This window comes from Ornithorhynchus anatinus, chromosome X1, assembly GCF_004115215.2.
Source record: "Ornithorhynchus anatinus isolate Pmale09 chromosome X1, mOrnAna1.pri.v4, whole genome shotgun sequence".
In the NCBI taxonomy this organism is placed as follows: Eukaryota; Metazoa; Chordata; class Mammalia; order Monotremata; family Ornithorhynchidae; genus Ornithorhynchus; species Ornithorhynchus anatinus.
This window is the reverse complement of record NC_041749.1, coordinates 71756326-71776892: the sequence shown is the minus strand read 5'-3', so window position 1 is coordinate 71776892 and position 20567 is coordinate 71756326. Positions and strand designations below refer to the sequence as shown.

At 43.5% G+C, this 20567-nt stretch overlaps 1 protein-coding gene across 15 annotated transcripts in view; it reads right to left on the bottom strand.

Moving 5' to 3' along the window:
• Positions 1 to 20567, bottom strand: part of ERC2 (ELKS/RAB6-interacting/CAST family member 2) — a 900196-nt gene that overhangs the window by 861258 nt on the left and 18371 nt on the right. Inside the window, exon 1 of one of the 15 annotated variants that reach the window (XM_039910358.1) lies at positions 18280 to 18335. The exons of the other annotated variants lie outside the window; for them this stretch is intronic. The gene's annotated coding sequence lies outside the window, so the exon portion shown is untranslated. Of the gene's footprint in view, positions 1 to 18279; positions 18336 to 20567 lie in introns of those variants that run through there. 15 annotated transcript variants of the gene reach the window in all.

The window sequence follows — 20567 nt, the reverse complement described above, 5'->3', positions numbered from 1 at the left end:
GTTTATTTTAGGAAAAAAAGAACTTCTTTGTGTCTCTTCTTAATTAGCATGTTTATTTCTTAGATTTCTATCTCATCGCGTCACCCGTGCTTTGTTGACAAAAATAGTGTGGGTTGTGATCATTTCTATTACCTAATATTTATACATCACAAGACATTATTCTTCTATTAGCAGTACCCCTACCATATTTTTTATTTAATCACACATTAATCTTGAGTCATCATCAACATCGTTATCAACAAACATTTATTAAGAGCTCGCCCAGTTCATACTACTGAATGAGATGTGAGGGGCATTCATTAAAGAACAGTAATCAGATCTAGAAGTCCACGAGAGGGGTAAAATGCTTGATTAATAAAGGGTTTATCGACATGAGTATTTCAATAGCCAACATTTCCATTGTTCTTATCTTGTTACTTTAACTTATTATATCATTTCAGTAATGAATATTTTAATCATACTTATATCATGCAACAATAGGGAAGATGTTACCAAAATATCAAGGCTTGTAAATATTGTAGATTGGTCCAGGGTTGAAACCCAAGTTAATGAACCTTGAAAAATTAATCTTTCAAAAGAAAAACAAAGCTCAGGCCTGTTTTAAAAGATGCTTTAAAAATTAGCATAGAGTATGAAAAGAAGCAAAGAAAATTTGTGCATACTCCAATCTCAGCTGGCTTCAAGAATATGCATCATTGGATCTTCAACCTGATTGGCTGGTATCTACCCCAGCGTTTATTATACCTGGCACATAGTAAGCACTTAACAAATACCAATAAAAAGTCACCAAATTTTTAAAACAGCAAAAAATCATAAAGTGACAAAGGTAATTAAAGAAGGGGAAGATCATAGATATACTTTGGAACAGATTTTACAACATGTAAAGAAGAGCAATCTTGATGGCCAACACTTAAATTTCAAACAATACTAAATTAATTGAAAATATAAAGTCCAACAATATGTAAGCCACTAAAAACTGGGTGGGTTTTTTTTGCTGTTTTAGAAATCAAGGGCACAATTTAAAATGTCTAATTAAAAAGCTAAAAAAAGAACAGGAGTACTGCAGCAGTAAGCAGGGAGGGTTATAATGAATAAATCATTCAAGACAAACTCAATTGCTTTTTAAATAGAATTAAGATGACTAGATAAAAAGAATGCAGTAAATGTAATACCTTGATTTATTTCTATCCCTGTACAGCTTGCTCTGTCTCTTTATCTCACACTGTCTTTTTCTTCCTCCATTTTTCTTTCTGTCTCTTTCTTGCTCTTACTTTGTCTTTGCTCTTCTCTCTTTTTCTCTATCACTTTCTCTCTCTCTTTTGCTGGATCATTCTCCCTGAGGCTCACACTCTTTGTCTGTCCCTCTTCATCTCTGACTTTTTTTCTGTCTCTTCTTTCCTTCCTGCCTTTTTGGCACCACCCCCATACTACTTCACACTCTAAAAAATATGGTCACTTTAGCAATGGAGAAATATGAATCGGAAAATGTCCTGTCTATAGTCTGCCTATAAACAGCAAAGCCAATCAGTGATATTTATTGAATGCTTACTGTAAGCAGAGCACTGTGCTCAGCACAGTACAAAACAATAGAGTTGGTAGACGTGATCCCTGCCCACAAGGAACTTACAGTCTATGGGGGAAACTGACATTAAAATAAATTTCAGATAGGGGAATTATAGAATAATTATTCGGTCATAGCCTAAGAAAATTCCCGATAAAAGGGGTGACATAGGGAAGGAGATTAAAGATCTCCTTAGCTTGCATCGTCTTCCTTACAAAGAGGGAAAAAAAGGGAGTCAGGAGAGATGCGAATGACAGGTTCATTCATTCAATAGAATTTATTGAGCACTTACTATATGCAGAGCACTGTACTAAGTGCTTGGAATGTACAATTCGGCAACAGATAGAGACAATCCCTACCCAATGATGGGCTCACAGTCTAAATAGGGGAGACAGACAGCAAAGCAAAACAGAACAAAACAAAAGCAAAGCAACATCATCAAGATAAATAGAATCAAGGGGATGTACACCTCATTAACCAAATAAATAGGGTAATAAATAATATATACAAATGAGCACAGTGCTGAGGGGAAGGGAGGGGGAGCAGAGGGAAAGGGGGGGCTCAATCTGGGAAGGCCTCTTGGAGGAGGTGAGCTCTCAGTAGGGCTTTGAAGAAGGGAAGAGAGTTAGTTTGGCAGATATGAGGAGAGAAGGCATTCTAAGACAGCGGTAGGATGTGAACCAGGGGTCAGTGGCGGGATAGATGTGAACGGGGGACAGTGAAGAGGTGAGCAGCAGAAGAGCAGAGTGTACAGACTGGGCAGTAGAAAGAGAGAAAAGAAGTGAGGTAAGGGGGGCAAGGTGCTGGAGAGCTTTGAAGCCAAGAGTGAGCAGTTTTTGTTTCATGTGGAGGTTGATAGGCAACCACTGGAGGTTTTTAAGGAGGGGAGTGACATGCCCAGAGCATTTCTGTAGGAAGATGATCAGGGCAGCGGAATGAAGAATAGACTGGAGTGGGGAGAGACAGGAGGAAGGGAGATCAGAGAGAAGGCTGACACAGTAATCTAGCCGGGATATTACGAGAGCTTGTAACAGCACGATAGCCGTTTGGATGGAGAGGAAAGGGCAGATATTATAAAGGTGAGACCAGCAGGTGGTGGTGACGGATTGGGTGTGCGAGGTGAATGAGAGAGCTGAGTCAAGGATGACACCAAGGTTGCGGGCCTGTGAGATGGGAAGGATGGTCGTGCTGTCCACAGTGGCAGGGAAGTCAGGGCGAGGACAGGGTTTGGGAGGGAAAATAAGGAGCTCAGTTTTAATAATAATAATGTTGGTATTTGTTAAGTGCTTACTATGTGCAGAGCACTGTTCTAAGCACTGGGGTAGATACAGGGTAATCAGGTTGTCCCACATGAGGCTCACAGTCTTAATCTCCATTTTACAGATTGCCCACAGTCACACAGCTGACAAGTGGCAGACCCGGGATTTTTAGACATGTTGAGTTTTAGGTGGCAGGCAGACATCCAGGTGGAGACGTCTTGGAGGCAGGAGGAGATTGGAGGCAGGAGGAGAAACGAGCCTGGAGGGAGGGGGAGAGAACAGGGGAGATGTAGATTTGGGTGTCATCTGCGTAGAGATGATAGTTGAAACTGTGGGAGCGAATGAGTTCACCAAGGGAGTGAATATAGTTGGAGAACAGAAGAGGGCCAAGAACTGACCCTTGAGGAACCCCTATAGTTAGTAGTTGGGAGGGGGAGGAAGAGCCCGAGAAGGAGATTGAGAATGAATGGCCAGAAAGATAAAAGGAGAACCAGGAGAGGACAAAGTCTGTGAAGCCAAGGTGAGATAAAGTGTGGAGGAGAAGGGGATGGTCTACAGTGTCAGAGGCAGCTGAGAGGTCGAGGAGGATTAGGATAGAGTAGGAGCCATTAGATTTGGCAAGAAGGAGGTCATGAGGGTAGTTTTGGTGGAGTGGGGAGACGGAAGCCAGATTGGAGGGGGTCCAGGAGATAGTTGGAGTTGAAGAATTCAATGCAGCGAGTGTAGACGACTCATTCTAGGAGTTTGGAAAGGAAGGGTAGGAGAGAGATAGGACGATAACTGGAAGGGGAAGTGGGGTCAAGAGAGGGGTTTTTTTTAGGATGGGGGAGACGTGCATGTTTGAAGGCAGAGGGGAAGAAGCCATTGGAGAGTGAGTGGTTGAAGATAGAAGTTAAGGAGGGGAGGAGGGACAGGGAGATAGTTTTTATAAGGTGACCGGGAATGGGGTCCGAAGCACAGGTGAAGGGGGTGGCACTTGCGAGGAGGGAGGGGATCTCTTCTGAGGATACTGCAGGGAAGGATGGGAAAGTAGGGGAGAGGGTTGGGAGCAGGGGGGATGGAGAAGGGGGAGGGGTGACTTTGGGGAGCTCACACCTGATAGTGTTAATTTTCATAATGAAGTAGGTGGCCAGATCGTTGAGGGTGAGGGATGGGGAGAGGGAGGAACAGGGGAGAGAGTTAAAAGTCTGGAACAATTGGCAGGGGTGACAAGCATGGGCATCAATGAGGGAAGAAAAGTAGTTTTGCCTGGCAGAGGAGAGGGCAGTTAAGGCAGAAAAGGAAAAATTTGAAGTGAATAAGGTTGGCTTGGTGCTTAGACCTTCGCCCTCAGTGTTCAGCAGCTTGAGCATAAGAGCGAAGGAGGTGGACAGAGGCAGAGATCCAGGGCTGCAGGTTAGTGGAGCAAGCACGGCAGAGGGAAAGGGAAGCGAGCGAGTTGAGATGAGTAGAGAGGGTAGAGTTGAGAGCGGTAACCTGATCACTGAGAGTGGGAAGAGAGGATAGGGAGGCAAGGTGGGGTGAGATGTTTTGGGAGAGATAGATGGGGTCAAGAGAGCGGAGGTCTCTGTGGGAGAGTAATACAGATTTATGACTACTACTACTCTAGGTCTTGGAGTGCCACTCCTGACCTACAAATCAGGAGCTCATATAGCTTTATGACCAATCTGAAAGCTGGGTTCATGGGGATCAGGGCTTATAGGGCATCTACAGTGTTTCCCAAACCTCCAGATCCCCTGAGACCACTTTGGTATGAAGCCAGGGTCAAGAAGCAAGGCCTAATAGGGAAAGCAACATGAGCTAGTAAGAAGAGCACAGACCTGGGAGTCAGAGGACTTGAGTTCTAATCCAAGCTCCACCACTTGTCTGCTGTGTGACCTTGGGCAAGTGACAATTTCTCTGTGCCTCAGCTCCCTCACCTATAAAATGGGGATTCAATACCTATTTCCCTCCTTCTTAGAATGTGAGCCCCACTTGGGACAGAGACTGTTTCCAAACTGGAGCATCTGGAATCTACCCCAGAATTTATTATAGTACTTGGCACATAGTAAGTGTTTAACAAATACCACAATTATTATTATCATTGTTTTTATTGTTGTTATCATTATTATTATCATTGTCCTCCAGCTCAACTAACATCCAGGAAGAAGTAACAGATTGCCAAAGCTTGGCAAGAAGGAGGTAATTAGTGATTCTGTAGAGAACAGTCTCAATGGAGTGAAAAGGGTGAAACTCAGATTGTAGCAGATAAAGGAAGTAGTGGATGAGAGGAAGAAGAGGCAGTGGATGCATAATACCCGTTTGAGGAGTTTGGACAGGAACAGGAAGGAGATGGAGGGTTCTCAGTGGGAGCTAGTGAAAGGAAAATAATAATAATAATAATAATGACGTTTGCTAAATGTTTGCTATGTGCAAAGCACTGTTCTAAGCATTGGGGTAGATTCTAGGTAATCAGGGTGTCCCACGTGGGGCTCACAGGCTTCATCCTCATTTTACAGATTAGGGAAATGAGGCCCAGAGAAGTTAAGTGACTTGCCCAAAGTCACACAGCTGACAAGTGGCAGAAGCGGAATTAGAACCCACGACTTCTGACTCCCAGGCCTGGGCTCTTTCCACTAAGCCATGACCGAAAGCTCATTGTGGGCAAGGAACATGTCTATCAACTCTCATATAATGTACACTCCCAACCACTTAGTACAGTGCTCTACACACAGAAAGCACTCAATAAATATGATTGATTGATCAATTTAGGATAGAAGAGATGTGGAAATTTTTCAGGGAAAAGGGTAAAGAGCCAGAAGAGAGTGAGTGATTGAAGATAGTGGCCAGGGAGGGAAGAAGGGTAGGTGTGGGTGTTTTCAGGATGAGGTCAGAGGCACAGGTAGAAGAAGTAGATTTTGAAACCAGATGGGAGATTTCCTTTTGTAAGAAGGATGAGAAAGGAGACAGAGTAGTTGTGGGGATAGAAGGGAGTTGGCAAGATGAGGGAAAGATTTTGAGGAAGTCAAATCAATCAGTGGTATTTATTGAGGGCTTACTGTGTGCACAGAACTGTACTATATGCTTTGGAGAGTACAATAGAGTTGGTAGACATGATCCCTGCCCTCAAGGAGCTTACAGTCTAGCAGTGAATTTACAATCTATTCACATCAGATGTTAACTTTGTCAGCAAAGTAGCTGGAAAGGTCATCAGGAACAAGAGAAGGAGGAGATGGGGTTACTAGGGGTCTCAGGAAGGAGTTAAAAATCTGGAATGGTGGATTGAAGCAAGACATTTCAAACCACAGCAGCAAGACTCTGGCTCACTTTGGCGCCTCATGTGGAGAAGGAGAACGCCATAGATTCACGGGCGGGCCAGGCCAGAGGTTGAGATCTGCCTGCCCAAAGAGAAGGAGAACAGGAGAATAGGTCAGCTTTCCCCCAGCCCTATTTTGTAACTGCCCCCAAAACTTCAACCTGAGCCATGCAGACCTGGCAATACCTTGGATCCAAATCTGCTCCCTTAGCACCCATCACTGAGGGGCAGTTTAGTCCCTGGGCACCAGGTCCCCAGTCCAAAATGCTTTACTTGGCAACAAAAACAACAACCAAAAATAACTGTCCACTTTGAAACAATTCTACCCAGACCTGGTGATCCAAAGCTTCTTTTTTTTTATTTCCAACGCTCCTTCCGGACCATTCTGTTTAACTTCCACCCTTGCTGTGCTCCTGATAGTATGTCAACAAGCCTGAAATTCCAAAGAAATCCTATCTCTGGTTTAGTCTACAGAAAAAGCAGTACCCACTTGACTAGGAAAATCAGAGAGTAAGTATCGGAAATATTAAATTAATTATTAGGTGAAATTATCTGAATTATTTGAAAATTCAGTTAGCCACTCTCCTGTAAATAGGCTTCAATTCTTTATAACAAGACTGTTGTAGACTTTTACAAATAGAAGGCCATCATTTACTCCAATATTTTTGGAAACTGGGAGAGATACACTGTAGAATCATTTTGATCGGGAAATGAATGTAATGACTATAGAGTGACCCATTTAAACTACATGGTTTAATGTCAGGAACATTTAAGCAGGACTTGTTTTAAGTGGACCATCCCATTCATACCTCAATACCAACTTCAATGGAGTGGAAAATAGTTCCATATCCAATTTTCAAGAGGTACTCTTTGCCTTCTAAAAAGTTCATGAGATTATTTTCAAATCATCTGGGAATATCCTAGTTTGCAGAGTTTGCAGAAAGGTATATGTTGAATTCAAGGCTGTAATTTCCAGTTGATAAAATTAAGCAGATTAATTCCTACACACTACAACAACTGTATTCTAATCAAATAGTCAAGCCTTGCTATACACAAAATATGCAAGCAATGTTTAAGGCCATTTAGAAGGTGGATAAAGAGTGGGGATGCTAATAGGCAAAAGTAGGAAGGTTGACATAAAATACCTTTTTGTCCAGAGTTCAAAACAACTACTTGGCCCTTAGAGCAATGGTAGTTATTGAGTGCTTGCTATGTGCAGAGCACTGTACTAAGGGCTTGGGAGAAAACAATAGAACAGAATTAGCAGACATGTTCCCTGCCCATAACAAGCTTACAGTCTAGAGGGGGAGAAAGTCATCAATATAAATAAATAATTCATAATATGTAACTTAAAGATATGTACAGAAGTGTTATGGGGTTGAGGGTGGGGTGAACATCAAATCCTCATAGGTCACAGATCCAAGTGCATAGATGACGCAGAAGGGACAGTGAGCGCGGAGAAAGAGGCCTTAATCGGGAAAGGCCTCTTGGAAGAGATGTGATCTTAATAATGCTTTGAAGGTGGGGAAAGTTGTGGTCTGGCATTTATGGAGGGGGATCCCTCCAGGCTAGGGAGAGGAAGTGGAAAAGGGGTGGGTGGCGAGATAGACGAGCTTGGGGCACAGTGAGTAAACTGGTGCTAGAGAAGCTGAGTGTGAGGGGTGGGCTGTACTAGATCAGTGAGGTGAGGTAGGATGGGGTGAGCTGATTGAGTGTTTTAAAGCTGATGGTAAGGAGTTCCTGTTTAAAGCAGAGGTGGATAGGCAGCCATTGAAGGTTCTTGAGGAGTGAGGAGACATGGACTGAATTTTAAAAAAGAAAAAATAATCTGTGCAGCACATTGAAGTATGGAATGGAGAAGGGAGAGACAAGAGATAGGGAGGTCACCAAGGAGGCAGATGCAGTAGTCAAGGCAGGATAGGACAAGTGCTTGGGTCAGTAGGGTAGCAGTTTGGATGGAGACGAAAGAGTAAATTTTAGCAATGTTGGGAAGGCAGAACAGACATGATTTGGTGACAGATTGAATATGTGGGTGGAATGAGAGAGATGCGTCGAGGACAACACCAAAGGTACAGTCTTGTGAGACAGGGCGGATGGTGGTACTGTCTATGGTGATGGTAAAGTCAGGAGGAGGACAGGTTTTGGATGGGAATATAAAGAGTTCTGTTTAGGACATATTCAGTTTGAGGTGTCAGCGGGACATCCAGGTAGAGATATTCTGAAGGGGGAAGGAAATGTGAGATTGCAGGTAAGGAGAGAGGCTGGGGCTAGATATGTAGATTTGGGAGTCATCTGCATAAATATTCATTCAATAGTATTTATTGAGCACTTACTATGTGCAGAGCACTGTACTAAGCACTTGGAATGTACAATTGGACAACAGATAGAGACAATCCCTGCCGATTGACGGGTTTACAGTCTAATCATGGTAGTTGAAACCATGGGAGTGAATGAGTTCTCCAAGGGAGGTGGTGTAGATGAAGAATAGAAGGGGACCCATTACTGAGCCTTGAGGGACTCCCACCATTCGTGGGTGGAAAGCAAAGGAGGAGCCAGAAAAAGAAACTGAGAAGGAGCAATAGAGAGATAGGAAGAGAACCCAGAGAGGTTAAGGAGTTAGGTTATTAGGGGTTAAGGCTAAGCTCAGCTTTTCTCTTCCCTCCTTCCAGGGGTCACTAATACACTATGAAACCCCCTCCTCCAGTTCTAGGGGGTGGGAACAGTTCTAGGGACTAACTCTAACCACAGAAAGACAGAGGACAAAATCAGGACAAGCCATGTCACACCAGTGAAAACCATTAGATGTAGCTTCCACACTTAGCAGTTCATAAACACACACACCCCACACCCCCACCTCCCCTGGCTGAATACAGTTAACAAAGAATGAGGTTTTAGGGGGGTTGCTCACTCTCTCCTAACCCCCTACCATTCCTCCCTGTCCAAACTCACTACCAACCCCCCATCCCTGTTCCACCCTTTTTCACTTTTCTAAAATGAAAAATGCTCCAGGGAAAAGTCTCCATGGTCCAAATCCTAGGACCTACCCTCCCTCCTCCTCCTGCTCCCACAGTACTAGGTTCCCTGCCCTACCCAACCCTTTCTCCACCCCACTGGTCTGTTTTGTTTCACTTGCTCCTCCCTCCATCCCCATCCCCACTGCCTCACAAATTATGGGGACTGAGACAGCTGCCCCACAGACAGGAAGGGTGAAGAGGGGATGAAGGGGAAGGAGGGGTCTGGTGCAGACGGGGACAGCTGTGGGTAGGGAGAAATGGGGTTGGTCCTTAGAAGCAGAAATGAGGAGTGCAGAGGGGGCCAGGAGTCCCAGCTCCAAGAGGAAAGAGGGATGGGAATGTCCTGCTCCCCAGCCTGTCTCCTCTCCAAGCATCACAGCTAGAATCTCTAGCTTGTCTCTCTTCCTCCCCAGAGCTGGTACTTCCGAATTACCTCCAGGTTATATTTTTGGGTCCCTCACTCCCCTAGAGTGAGATTTTTGGGATTCCCTTGCCCTAGCTGACCCCACCCCACAGAATTGGAATTCCTGAGACCCATGAACGCTGGTTCTTTCTTCACCATATATCAACATAGCACCTAATCCAGTCCGGGAAGAAAATTATCTCCTCCAGATGCTAATACATAAAACTGAGCATGTTGGTCAGATTTTACGGTTTAAAATATGGGGATTCAAAAGAGCTAATCAAAAGAATTACAGTAAGATGGAGGACATTGTCTTTTTCCAATGTAATCAATCAATCTTATTTTAGTGCTCACTGTGTGCAGAGCACCATACTAAGTGCTTGGGAGAGTACAATATAACAGAGTTGGTAGACATGTTCCATGCCCACAACGAGCTCACAGTTTACAGTCTAGAGGATCAATCATTCAGTCAATGGGATTCTCTAGACCGCGAGCTTATTGAGGGCAGGGAATGTGTCTTCTGACTCTGTAGTACTCTCCCAAGTGCTGAGTACAGTAGTTTGCACACAGTAAGTGTTCAATAAATAACATTGATCGATGGATTATTGAACACTTACCGTGTGCAAACCACTATACGAAGCAATGGGAGAGTACAATAGAGTTGGTAAATATGATCCCTGACCTCAAGGAGCTTACATACATCCTCTCCTGTATACTACCCTGTGAGACTAGCCACAATCATATTTGGTAAATGAGTCTTTTTTTTTTTTGCTTTCGGTTATAGTTTTTAATATACCCCCAAAGCAGTTATCAACAGTCCACAGTCACAAACATATTCATGTTTTCACTGACATCTGTAGGGGTAAGGTGACCTCACTGTTTCCAGCTTTGCATTTACAGTGATAGCTTCCAAATTCCTCCCTCCGAATCTAAATTAAGCTTTCTGAGTCAATTCCCTGTAATAAAATGTTTTCATTTTCAGGGCCCATTGCTATTATGAATACTCACGTGAGCCCTTGTTCAAATACTATGGCATTATCTCATTATCCACACCAACCCCATTAGATATACATTGTTATGTTCATAGTCAAGGTGGAGGAAATGAGGCACACTGGGGTGAGAATTAGCTGTTGAAGGCACACAAATCAAGCTAGCCCATCTGCATGGTTCTTAGCCTCATACCAGAATACCATCCCCTTCTCCTCCACACCTTACCTCACCTTGGCTTCATGGACTCCGTCCTCTCCTGGTTCTCCTCTTACCTCTCTGGCTGGTCATTCTCGGTCTCCTTCGCTGGCGCCTCCTCCCCCTCCCATCCTTTAACTGTAGGAGTTCCTCAAGGATCAGTTCTTGGCCCTCTTCTGTTCTCCATCTACACTCATTCCCTTGGTGAACTCATTCGCTCTCACGGCTTCAACTATCATCTCTATGCAGATGACACACAAATCTACATCTCTCCCCCTGTCCTCTTCCCCTCCCTTCAGGCTCATATCTCCTCCTGCCTCCAGGACGTCTCTATCTGGATGTCTGCCCGCCACCTAAAACTCCGCATGTCCAAAACTGAGCTCCTTATCTTCCCTCCCAAGCCCCGTCCTCTTCCTGACTTCCCTATCACAGTGGATGGCACGACCATCCTTCCCGTCTCTCAAGCCCGCAACCTTGGTGTCATCCTTGACTCGGCTCTCTCATTCACCCCACACATCTAATCCATCACCACGACCTGCCGGTCTCACCTTTATAATATCTCCAAGATCCGCCTTTTGCTCTCCACCCAAACGGCTATCTTACTGGCACAGGCTCTCATAATATCCTGGCTGGATTATTGAGTCAGCCTTCTCTCTGATCTCCCTTCCTCCTGTCTCTCCCCGCTCCAGTCTATTCTTCATTCTGCTGCCCGGATCATCTTACTGCAGAAATGCTCTGGGCATGTCACTCCCCTCCTTAAAAACCTCCAGTGGTTGCCTCTCAACCTCCGCACGAAACAAAAACTTCTCACTCTAGGCTTCAAGGCTCTCCATCACCTTGCCCCCTCCTACCTCTCCTCCCTTCTCTCCTTCTACTGCCCACCCCGTAGGCTCCGCTCCTCTGCCTCCCACCTCCTCCCTGTCCCCCGTTCTCACCTATCCCGCCCTCGACCCCTGGCCCACGTCCTCCTGCTGTCCTGGAATGCCCTCCCTCCTCACCTCACCAAACTACTCTCTTCCCCTCTTCAAAACCCTACTGAGAGCTCACCTCCTCCAAGAGGCCTTCCCAGACTGAGCTTCCCCTTTTCCCTCTGCTCCCTCTCTGCCCCCCCTTCACCTCCCCTCAGCTAAGCCCCTTTTTCCCCCCCTTTCTCTCTGCTTCTCCCCCTCTCCCTTCCCCTCCCCTCAGCACTGTGCTTGTCCCTCATTTGTATATATTTTTATTACCCCATTTATTTTGTTAATGAGATGTACATCCTCTTGATTCTATTTATTGCTATTATTTTTGTCTGTCTGTCTCCCCCGATTTGACTGTAGGCCCGTCAATGGGCAGGGATTGTCTCTATCTGTTGCCGAATTGTACATTCCAAGTGCTTAGTACAATGCTCTGCACATAGTAAGCGCCAAATAAATACTATTGAATGAATGAATGAATGAATGAATGAATGAATATCTGTGATGTGTAGGCTGCTTCTCATACTCATAGGGGAAAAAAAAGTGAAGGAAACATTTGAAATAGCTGTTGAAATTTCAACCAGTCAAAATCACGGCTGTAAAATAAAGCTATCAGGTACCTATGGCTGTCAAGTGCAATGACAGCAATTATTACCTATCCCCCTTGCACAAAATGACAATATTTGAATGGGTTCCCAAAAAGCAATATTCAGCATATGGGAAAGCAAGTGTTCTGAATGAATAAGCAGGAATGTCATTCACTTCCCTCCCCTCTAAAGGTGGCCAAGGATCAGCCTTGTCTTCGCCCTCTTTGATAGTGCTAACAGCAGCCAATGAGCCTGCCACCACTACTGGGACTGAACTGGCCACCTTTGGCTATTCCTGGAAGTTCCTGTTACAGCCACCGTGCTGGAAATTGCAATAGACAGGCCAGTTCAGTCAGGACAGCCATGATGGTGGGTGGGGAAGAAAAGTAAAGGGAAGAGAAGCAGCGTGGCATAGTGGATACAGCACGGGTCTGGGAGTCAGAAGGAAATGGGTTCTAATTCCGTCTCTGCCATTTGTCTGCTGTGTTACCTTGGGTAAGTCACTTAACTTCTCTTTGCTTCAGTTACCTCATCTGTATAATGGGGATTAAGACTGTGAGTCCCATGTGGGAAGGGCTGTGTCCAACTTGACGGGCGTGTATTTACTCCAGCACTTAGTACAGTGCCTGGCACAGAGTAAGCGCTTAACAAATACCTTTAAAAAAAGAGGAGAAGGAGAGAGAGGAGAAAGTTAAGTAGCCTCTCCTCCATTCCTTCCAATGCCATTTTCCACCACTGTCAACTGCCACTGCTGAAGCTGACACAAGCACCATCACTGCTATCATTTTTGCTTGGGTGGTGACACCAGTAGCCAGGGGAGATGTTAAAATGCATTGGCTTCGAGCCCAGCAATGCAGAATAGTGGTGGAGGATGCTGATAGTCAAAGCGACTCCGAAAAGCACCCTCTTTTCTTTCTATTTCTCTCTTTCCCTTTCTTCTCCATCTCTGTTGTTTCCTCCTTCCCTTAATGTCCCTCTTCCCCTCCTTTTGGCACCACTCCCATCCCACTTTGCAAGGAGCAGAAATCTGATCACTTTATCCCCTCCACCCGGCTGTCAGAGGCAGTTAGAAAGTGTGTGACTCCACGATTTATGAAAAAGATTCAGTTTAGGATGGGATTTCTGAGTGTTTTTTTGTGGAGTAGGGAAGGGGAATTGTGTTTCACATTAACAATAAATCCAGTAAGCAAGGGACTCAATTCTTTCTAGGTTTTCATTGTTTTTAAGGCTCTGCTGTTTTCTTAACATAATTTTTAGAACATTTTCAAGATCAGATTACAATCTGAGCATCCATTTTGATGCAATTTGATGTTTAAATGACAGCACAGCTAGCTTGTAGTTTTTTAATTAGTTCCTTTTTAATTCTCAGGAGTTAAAAACTGAGCTAAATTATCAGTTTCCTACAAAACCCACAACGATCACTTTGAAGTCAGCAAGGGAGCCCAAAATATAGAGGATTGATACAAATTTAGTCATTTAATTTTTGTGTAATGTAATATTTTCTCGTAAGCACACAGAGTAGAGACTGTACCTACGATCAGAAGAAAAGCAAGATTCTCAAGTAGACTGAACACTGGAATTTAAAAAACAGGGAGAAACTTCAACCACAGGGGAAAACATTCTGCGTAGCCATTGCACTAGGATTTGGACCCTTTAATAATAATAATAATAATGTTGGTATTTGTTAAGCGCTTACTATGTGCAGAGCACTGTTCTAAGCGCTGGGATAGATACAGGGTAATCAGGTTGTCCCACGTGAGACTCACAGTTGATCCCCATTTTACAGATGAGGGAACTGAGGCACAGAGAAGTTAAGTGACTTGCCCACAGTCACACAGCTGACACCTTCCTTAACCCCATAGAATTTTTGTACATATCTGTAATTAAATGCATTTATTTATATTAATATCTGTCTCCCTCTCTAGACTGTAAGCTTGTTGTCAGCAGGGAACATGTCTACCATCTCTATTGGTATCTCACAAGTGCTTGGTACAGTGCTCTACAAACAGTAAGTGCTCAATATTATATGAGTGATTGATTAGAAAAAACACTGAAATGCTAGTAATGCCTCAGTTCCAATTTAGGTCCTGCAACTGCCTTGCCAGGTGCCCCTGGGTTATCATTCAACATATGCCTCAGTTTGCTCACATCCAACAAAATGATAATAATAATAATACAATCATTCCAGGATTGTGTAGTTAAAGGCATGCATTTTCAGGTAAATAACTTACTAAGTACTGTATCATAACGCCCACTACGCTGCAGTTTTGCCCTGTGATCATGGGCAAATAATTAACCCCTCCGAATTTCAGGTTACCTGAGAAGAATGGGCTCACTAGGTTCTCCAGTGGGAAGAATTAACTAGTAAAAATAGTTGCAAAGAAATTTGTTCACAGTAGTAAAGTTCTTCCCAGTAGATAGCCTATCTTTCATTCCAGCTGCATGGACAATAAAATATTGAAGGCTTTGTTCAAAAATATGGAGCACTGGTTTATCTTCTTTTTCATTTCCTCCCTTAGCTACAGTCCCACTGTAGATAATGTCATCATTTTTCCAGAGTCACAGTTACAAAATCTCCATATAGTTGCAAAATCCTTGCAATCAGTCTCTTTTGCAGGATAATCCCCATGCCAATACTGTAGGTCTATTAAAACTCAAAGAAATGATTCTCAATTTTTCACTGGCTTCAGGCACTGTATTTCTATACCACAGCTCTATGCTGAGACTGTACATCCCAAGTCAGGTAAGGGGTTGAACAATTATCTATTTCATTCGCTCTGAGAAGACCCTCCCAAAAATTATAGTTCAAGCAAAAAAAAAAATCCTCTTTGGTGCCAGTTGGAGTGGGGTTTACATGCAGCAAATCAATCCAAAAGAACTACTGCTATCTACTACACTTTGGCTGTACAAAAAGAATATCATTAATAGATCAGAACAATGTTTCATCCAGCCAAGTATTTTAGTTCTGACAGAAGTGACTCTCTGTAAGGTGGAACTGGGTGATGATTTTCCTTCCTGATATGTTGAGAAGCAGCATGGTCTAGTGGATAGAGCACAGGCCTAGGAGTCAGAAGGACCTGAGTTCTAATCCCGGTTCTGCCACTTGCCTGTCGTGTGACCTCGGACAAGCCGCTTCACTTCCCTGTGCCTTAGTTACCCCATCTGTAAAATGGGGATTAAGACTGTGAGCCCATATGGGAGATGAACTGTGTCCAACCTAATTAGCTTGTATCTACCCCTGTGCTTAGTATGGTACCTGGCACATAGTAAGTGCTTAACAAATACCATAAAAAACTATCCATTTTAATGTTTGGCAATTAAACTCAAACATCCCCAATTTTTCCTGTCTGCATTCTATAAAGTACCCTGTTGTGGACCACTCATCTTCTTGAACTTTCTAATATTTTCAGCCTGCAAAGTTTTCTGTAGGTATGAATTCCAGTTGCTGACTCCCAGTCCAAGGTGTGAAGAAATATTTCCTTTCTGCTTGTTTTGACCAAACCTGCATCAAACTAAGCTGTAGTGTCAAATTTTAGCTCCTGGTGCTTAGGGGTTAATTGAAAATACATCTGCATGGGCCCATTGAGTTCTGTGAGGAGACTTTTTCATGAGAAAAATCTGTTTATTGCCTGTATTTGCATGGGGCAAATCTGATTTTAATCACTAGTGGATTTATGTTTGGGCCAACTAGACCCACAGGCCACAAATTTTCAAGGGTGACAAATTGTGCCATTGCTGCCACCCCAACTGAATGTATCTCTGTGAAGATTTGTTTTTCATCCAGCTTTCCCCATCTCTCCTAATCTCAAATTAATCCATGGCTCCTTGGCTGGCTAGACAGGGATTTCCTATGGCCAGCCAAGAGGTGCTGATGTTACATCAGGGCTACTTGGTCTGGCAGACATTCCTTTTCTCTCACCTCCACAGATCATTAGGTTCTTTGATCCTTAGAGGAGATGAAGAACAGGAGTACTTACCAGAACTTGAAAGCTCAATTCACTTTAATTTCAAGACCCCTGATTCACTGGAGGTAAATTATGGTTTATAGGATTATTTTTGGTGGTGTATACTGCGATTTTGCTTGTGGTTTAAAAATTTTTTTATTATTATTGTTTTCATTATTGTTGGTATTATTAATAATACATCTGTTAAGGACTTACTGTGTTCTAAACACTGTACTAAGCACTGGGGTAAACATAATCAGATTGGACACATTCCCTGTCCCACATGGAGCTCACAGTCTAAGTAGAAAGGAATAGGATTTAATCCCCATTTTACAGATGAGAAAACCGAGGGCGCAGAGAATTTAAATGACTTTCCCAAGTTCACCCAGAGCCAACATTAGAATCCAGGTCCTCTGACTTCCAAGCCTGTGCTTTATCCACTAGGACATTCTGCTCCCCATTTGACTTAAATAGCAAGGTTGTCTTAGAGACAGTACTCATTATAGAGTACTTGTTATCTTCAGCAGCTAATTTAATAATGCCTTTGGTTCAAGTCATTTGAAACAAAATTATCTTCATATCACTGACATCAATGGAATTTATTGACTGAGTGCTCACAAAACACTGTAAGCACTTGAGAGAGTACACTAGAAGTAGGGCATATGATTGCCACTCTCCAAGAGTTGACAATCTAACTGGGTGGACAGACAAGAATTATTTATAAATAGTGAGAAGGAAGAACAAGGAAAAAACAAGCAGTACAAATGAATCTGGGTGTTTATTGCCTACTAACTATAATGAGGCTTCACCTTTGCAGTATATTCCCTTATTTTTAACGGGGATATTTTTCAATCTATCTTTAGGAATCCCATGCAGGTGTGACCTTATAGAGAGTCAGAAAACAAGCTTGCTGCTTATTTAATCATTCCACCCGGTGGCAACAGCATGGGCTAGGGAGTCAGAGGACATGGATTTTAATCCTCGCTCTGCCACCTGTCTGCTGTGACCTTGGGCAAGTCACTTAACTTCTTTGTGCCTCAGTTGCCTCATCTGTAAAATGGGGATTAAGACTGTGAGCCCCACGAGGGACCCGGACTGTGTCCACCTTGATTACCTTGTATCTACCCCAGCATTTAGAACAGTGCTTGGCACATAGTAAGCACTTAATAAGTGGTATTATTATCATTATTAATTATTATTACCACCCAACTGCCAATTTTGCATATATTTGCGTATCTTCACTGATAATCTATCCAGACACTGCAAATTTTATTAAATAAAAGGTATGAATGTCTGTGTGTGTGTGTGTGTGTGTGTGTGTGTATTTGGTTGTGGATGTGGGTATAAAATAGGACGTATTGCTGCCCAAGTGTTTCGATTGGTCCAGAGACAGTCCTCGATGGTGAATGGCTGACAAGATTGAGGCATGGGAGTTGTAAATAGTGCACATATAACCAAACCCCAACAGAAAACCTACCCATCAGCAGGGAGTCCTGCCTCCAGGAGGGCTGGAATCAGGTAAAAATAGCCCTGGGGGGGAGAACCCAGCTTACCTTCCCTCTCTCTTCCCAGCTACCACTGCCACCTCTACTTTAGCCCCAACTCCCACATTAGTGCGGTGAGGTAAATCCCTAGGAGAGGGCATAATCCATCAAATAGTAATAATTTTTTAAGGTAGCATTAAAAGGTCTTGCTATGTGTCAAACACTGTACTAAGCACTGGGGTAGATAAAGTCCCTCATGGGGCTCACAGTCTAAGTAGGAGGAGGAACAGGTAGGTATTGAATCCCCATTTTACAGATGAAGAAACTGAGGCACAGAAAAGCCTAGACACTACCCCAAGGTCACACAACAGGCAATTGGCAGATTTGGAATTAGAATCCAGGTCCTCTGACTCCCAGCCCTGCTCTTTCCACTAGGCCATGCTACTTCCCCCTGCTGTATGTCCACTATGCAGTCATTGCATGCAGACACATACATAACTGTATGCTTCGTGGCCATCTTTTGTACACAGCAGACAGAAGCAACAGCGGTGAGAGAGGGAAGTAAGTAAGAGAGAAGTGGCCAAAGTCACTTACCTTCTCTTGTCACCATTGTTGCTCCAACTCCATCCTCTGTGTGGACCTGAGGAGCTCTGTGTTGGGAAAAGTATCAATCTCTGTGAATGTGTGCTTCAGAGAGTGCTTGAGTGAATGATTGCCTCCCTGTTATCTCTCTGTTTCTTTGACTTGCCCTGTTTCTCCTTGCTTCCCCACTTCTTCCTCTATCCTTTGCCTCTTTACTTCTCTCACACAGAGAAGTAAACTCTCAGGACACTCTCAGGACACTCGCACACAGTCTCACTGCTAGTTTATAGGATTTAATTATATACAAGTGAGTCTGTTTTGTACACTATTCTGCTGTCCACTGATTCTCTCAATCCATGTTATCCCTCTCTGGACTTTTCCCTTTCAAGCTGTTCTATCCTCTTGTTTTTCCTTTCATTATTAGCAATAATGGCATATACTCAGTTTTCGTTTGGGGCTAAATCCTGTAGTAAACAGAGGGGTGAATACAAAATGAGTAAATTCAGACATGTCCCCTCCCTCACAGGAGGCTCACGACCTTGGTGGGGGAGAACAGACACTTATATTAGAAAAGAGAAGTAAATTATAGATGAACATTCAAACTAAGGGAAGAGAAGGGAATATGAACAAATAAACAGCCCTTAGAGGAAGCAGTCTTAATAATTTTTCCCACTCAAGGGTAAGCTCACTGAGGGCAGGGAATGTATCTGTTCACTGTTATATTGTACTCTCCCAAGCACTTAGTATGGTGCTCTGCACATATTAAGCACTCAATAAATACAATCAAATTAATGAATGAATATAGTCATTGGTTTGAAATGGCCAAAAGGAGCAGTGTGGCCTAATGGAAAGAGCACAGGACAAAGAGAAGACCAGGGACCTAATCCCAGCTCCCCCACCTTGCCTGCTGCAAGACCTTGGTAAAGTCACTTAACTTTTCTGTGTCTCCATTTCCTCATCTGTAAAATGAGTATTCAATATATCTGTTCTTTCCTCCACACCTTAGACTCTCAGTCCTATGTAGGCCAGGGACTGTGTCTAATATGATCGTACTGCATCTACCCCCATGCTTAACATAGAGTCAGCATTTAACAAATCCCAGTATCATTATAACTATTATTATTATTATAACTATTATTATTATAACTATTATTGTTGTTACTTTTATTAACCTTCCAATATTTCTAAAGGCTCCCAAGTTCAAAGTTTTGATCTCCAGCTCCCACCAGGTTGGAATCGAAGCTCCTGTTATGATTATAACTATGACAATGACTGCAATAAATATGAATGATTGACTAGCAGTGGAAAGAAGCTGTTCCGGGACGTGAGAAGACTTGTGCTAAGGCCAGAGCACTCGGTAGTATATTGGCTCTGTATTCCCATGTCCCCACAGTTCCTGAGAAGCAGCATGGTATAGTAGAAAGAGCACAGGCCTTGGGAGCCAGAAGAACCTGGGTTCTAATCCCAGCTTCACCACTCGTCTGCTGTGTGACCTTGGGTAAATCACTTCACTTCTCCGTGCCTCAGTTACCTCATCTGTAAAATGGGGACTAAGACTGTGAGCACCACATGGGACAGGGACTGCATCCAACCTGATAACCTTGTACCTACCCCAGTGCTTGTTAAGCGCTTAACAAATACCATTATTATTATTACTATTCCTGAATTCTGACTCCTGCTAGGCCAGGCTTTGGGGTGAATTAACCAATCAATTGTATTTATTGGGTGCTTACTGTATACAGGGCACTATACTGAGCACTTGGGAGAGTACAACACAATATAACAGACACATTCCCTGCCCACAACGAGCTTACAATCTAGAGAGACCCATAATGATCTCTGGGCAGAAGGTGACTGAAGCTTCCTGAAGCCCATGCAAGAGCCAGAGCAAACAGTGTCACGTTATAACTGCTATCCTTAGGGCTCAAAGCTGATAATCCTGGTGATATTATGATCGGTGGGTGCAGTTGTTTCTGATAGATCAATGTGTGACTGGCAATCCCTTCCACACTGTGGGCACATAAAGGCTGCCCTTTACTGCACTGCTGCATTTCTTACCCACAGAAACTGACGTTGTTGTTTTTCTCTCTGTTGATACAACAATCTTCCAGAAACCTCTGTTAAGACAGTCACCCATTTCTGACTCCTACATGACAAGCTGGCCTGCCTTCTGCTGCTAAGTTCCAACTGTCTGCTGCTATTTGTTTAAAATGGTGTTTGTTAAGTGCTTACGATGCACCAGGCACTGTATTAACAGCTGGGATAGACACAAAAGAGTCAGGTTGGACCCAGTCCGTGTC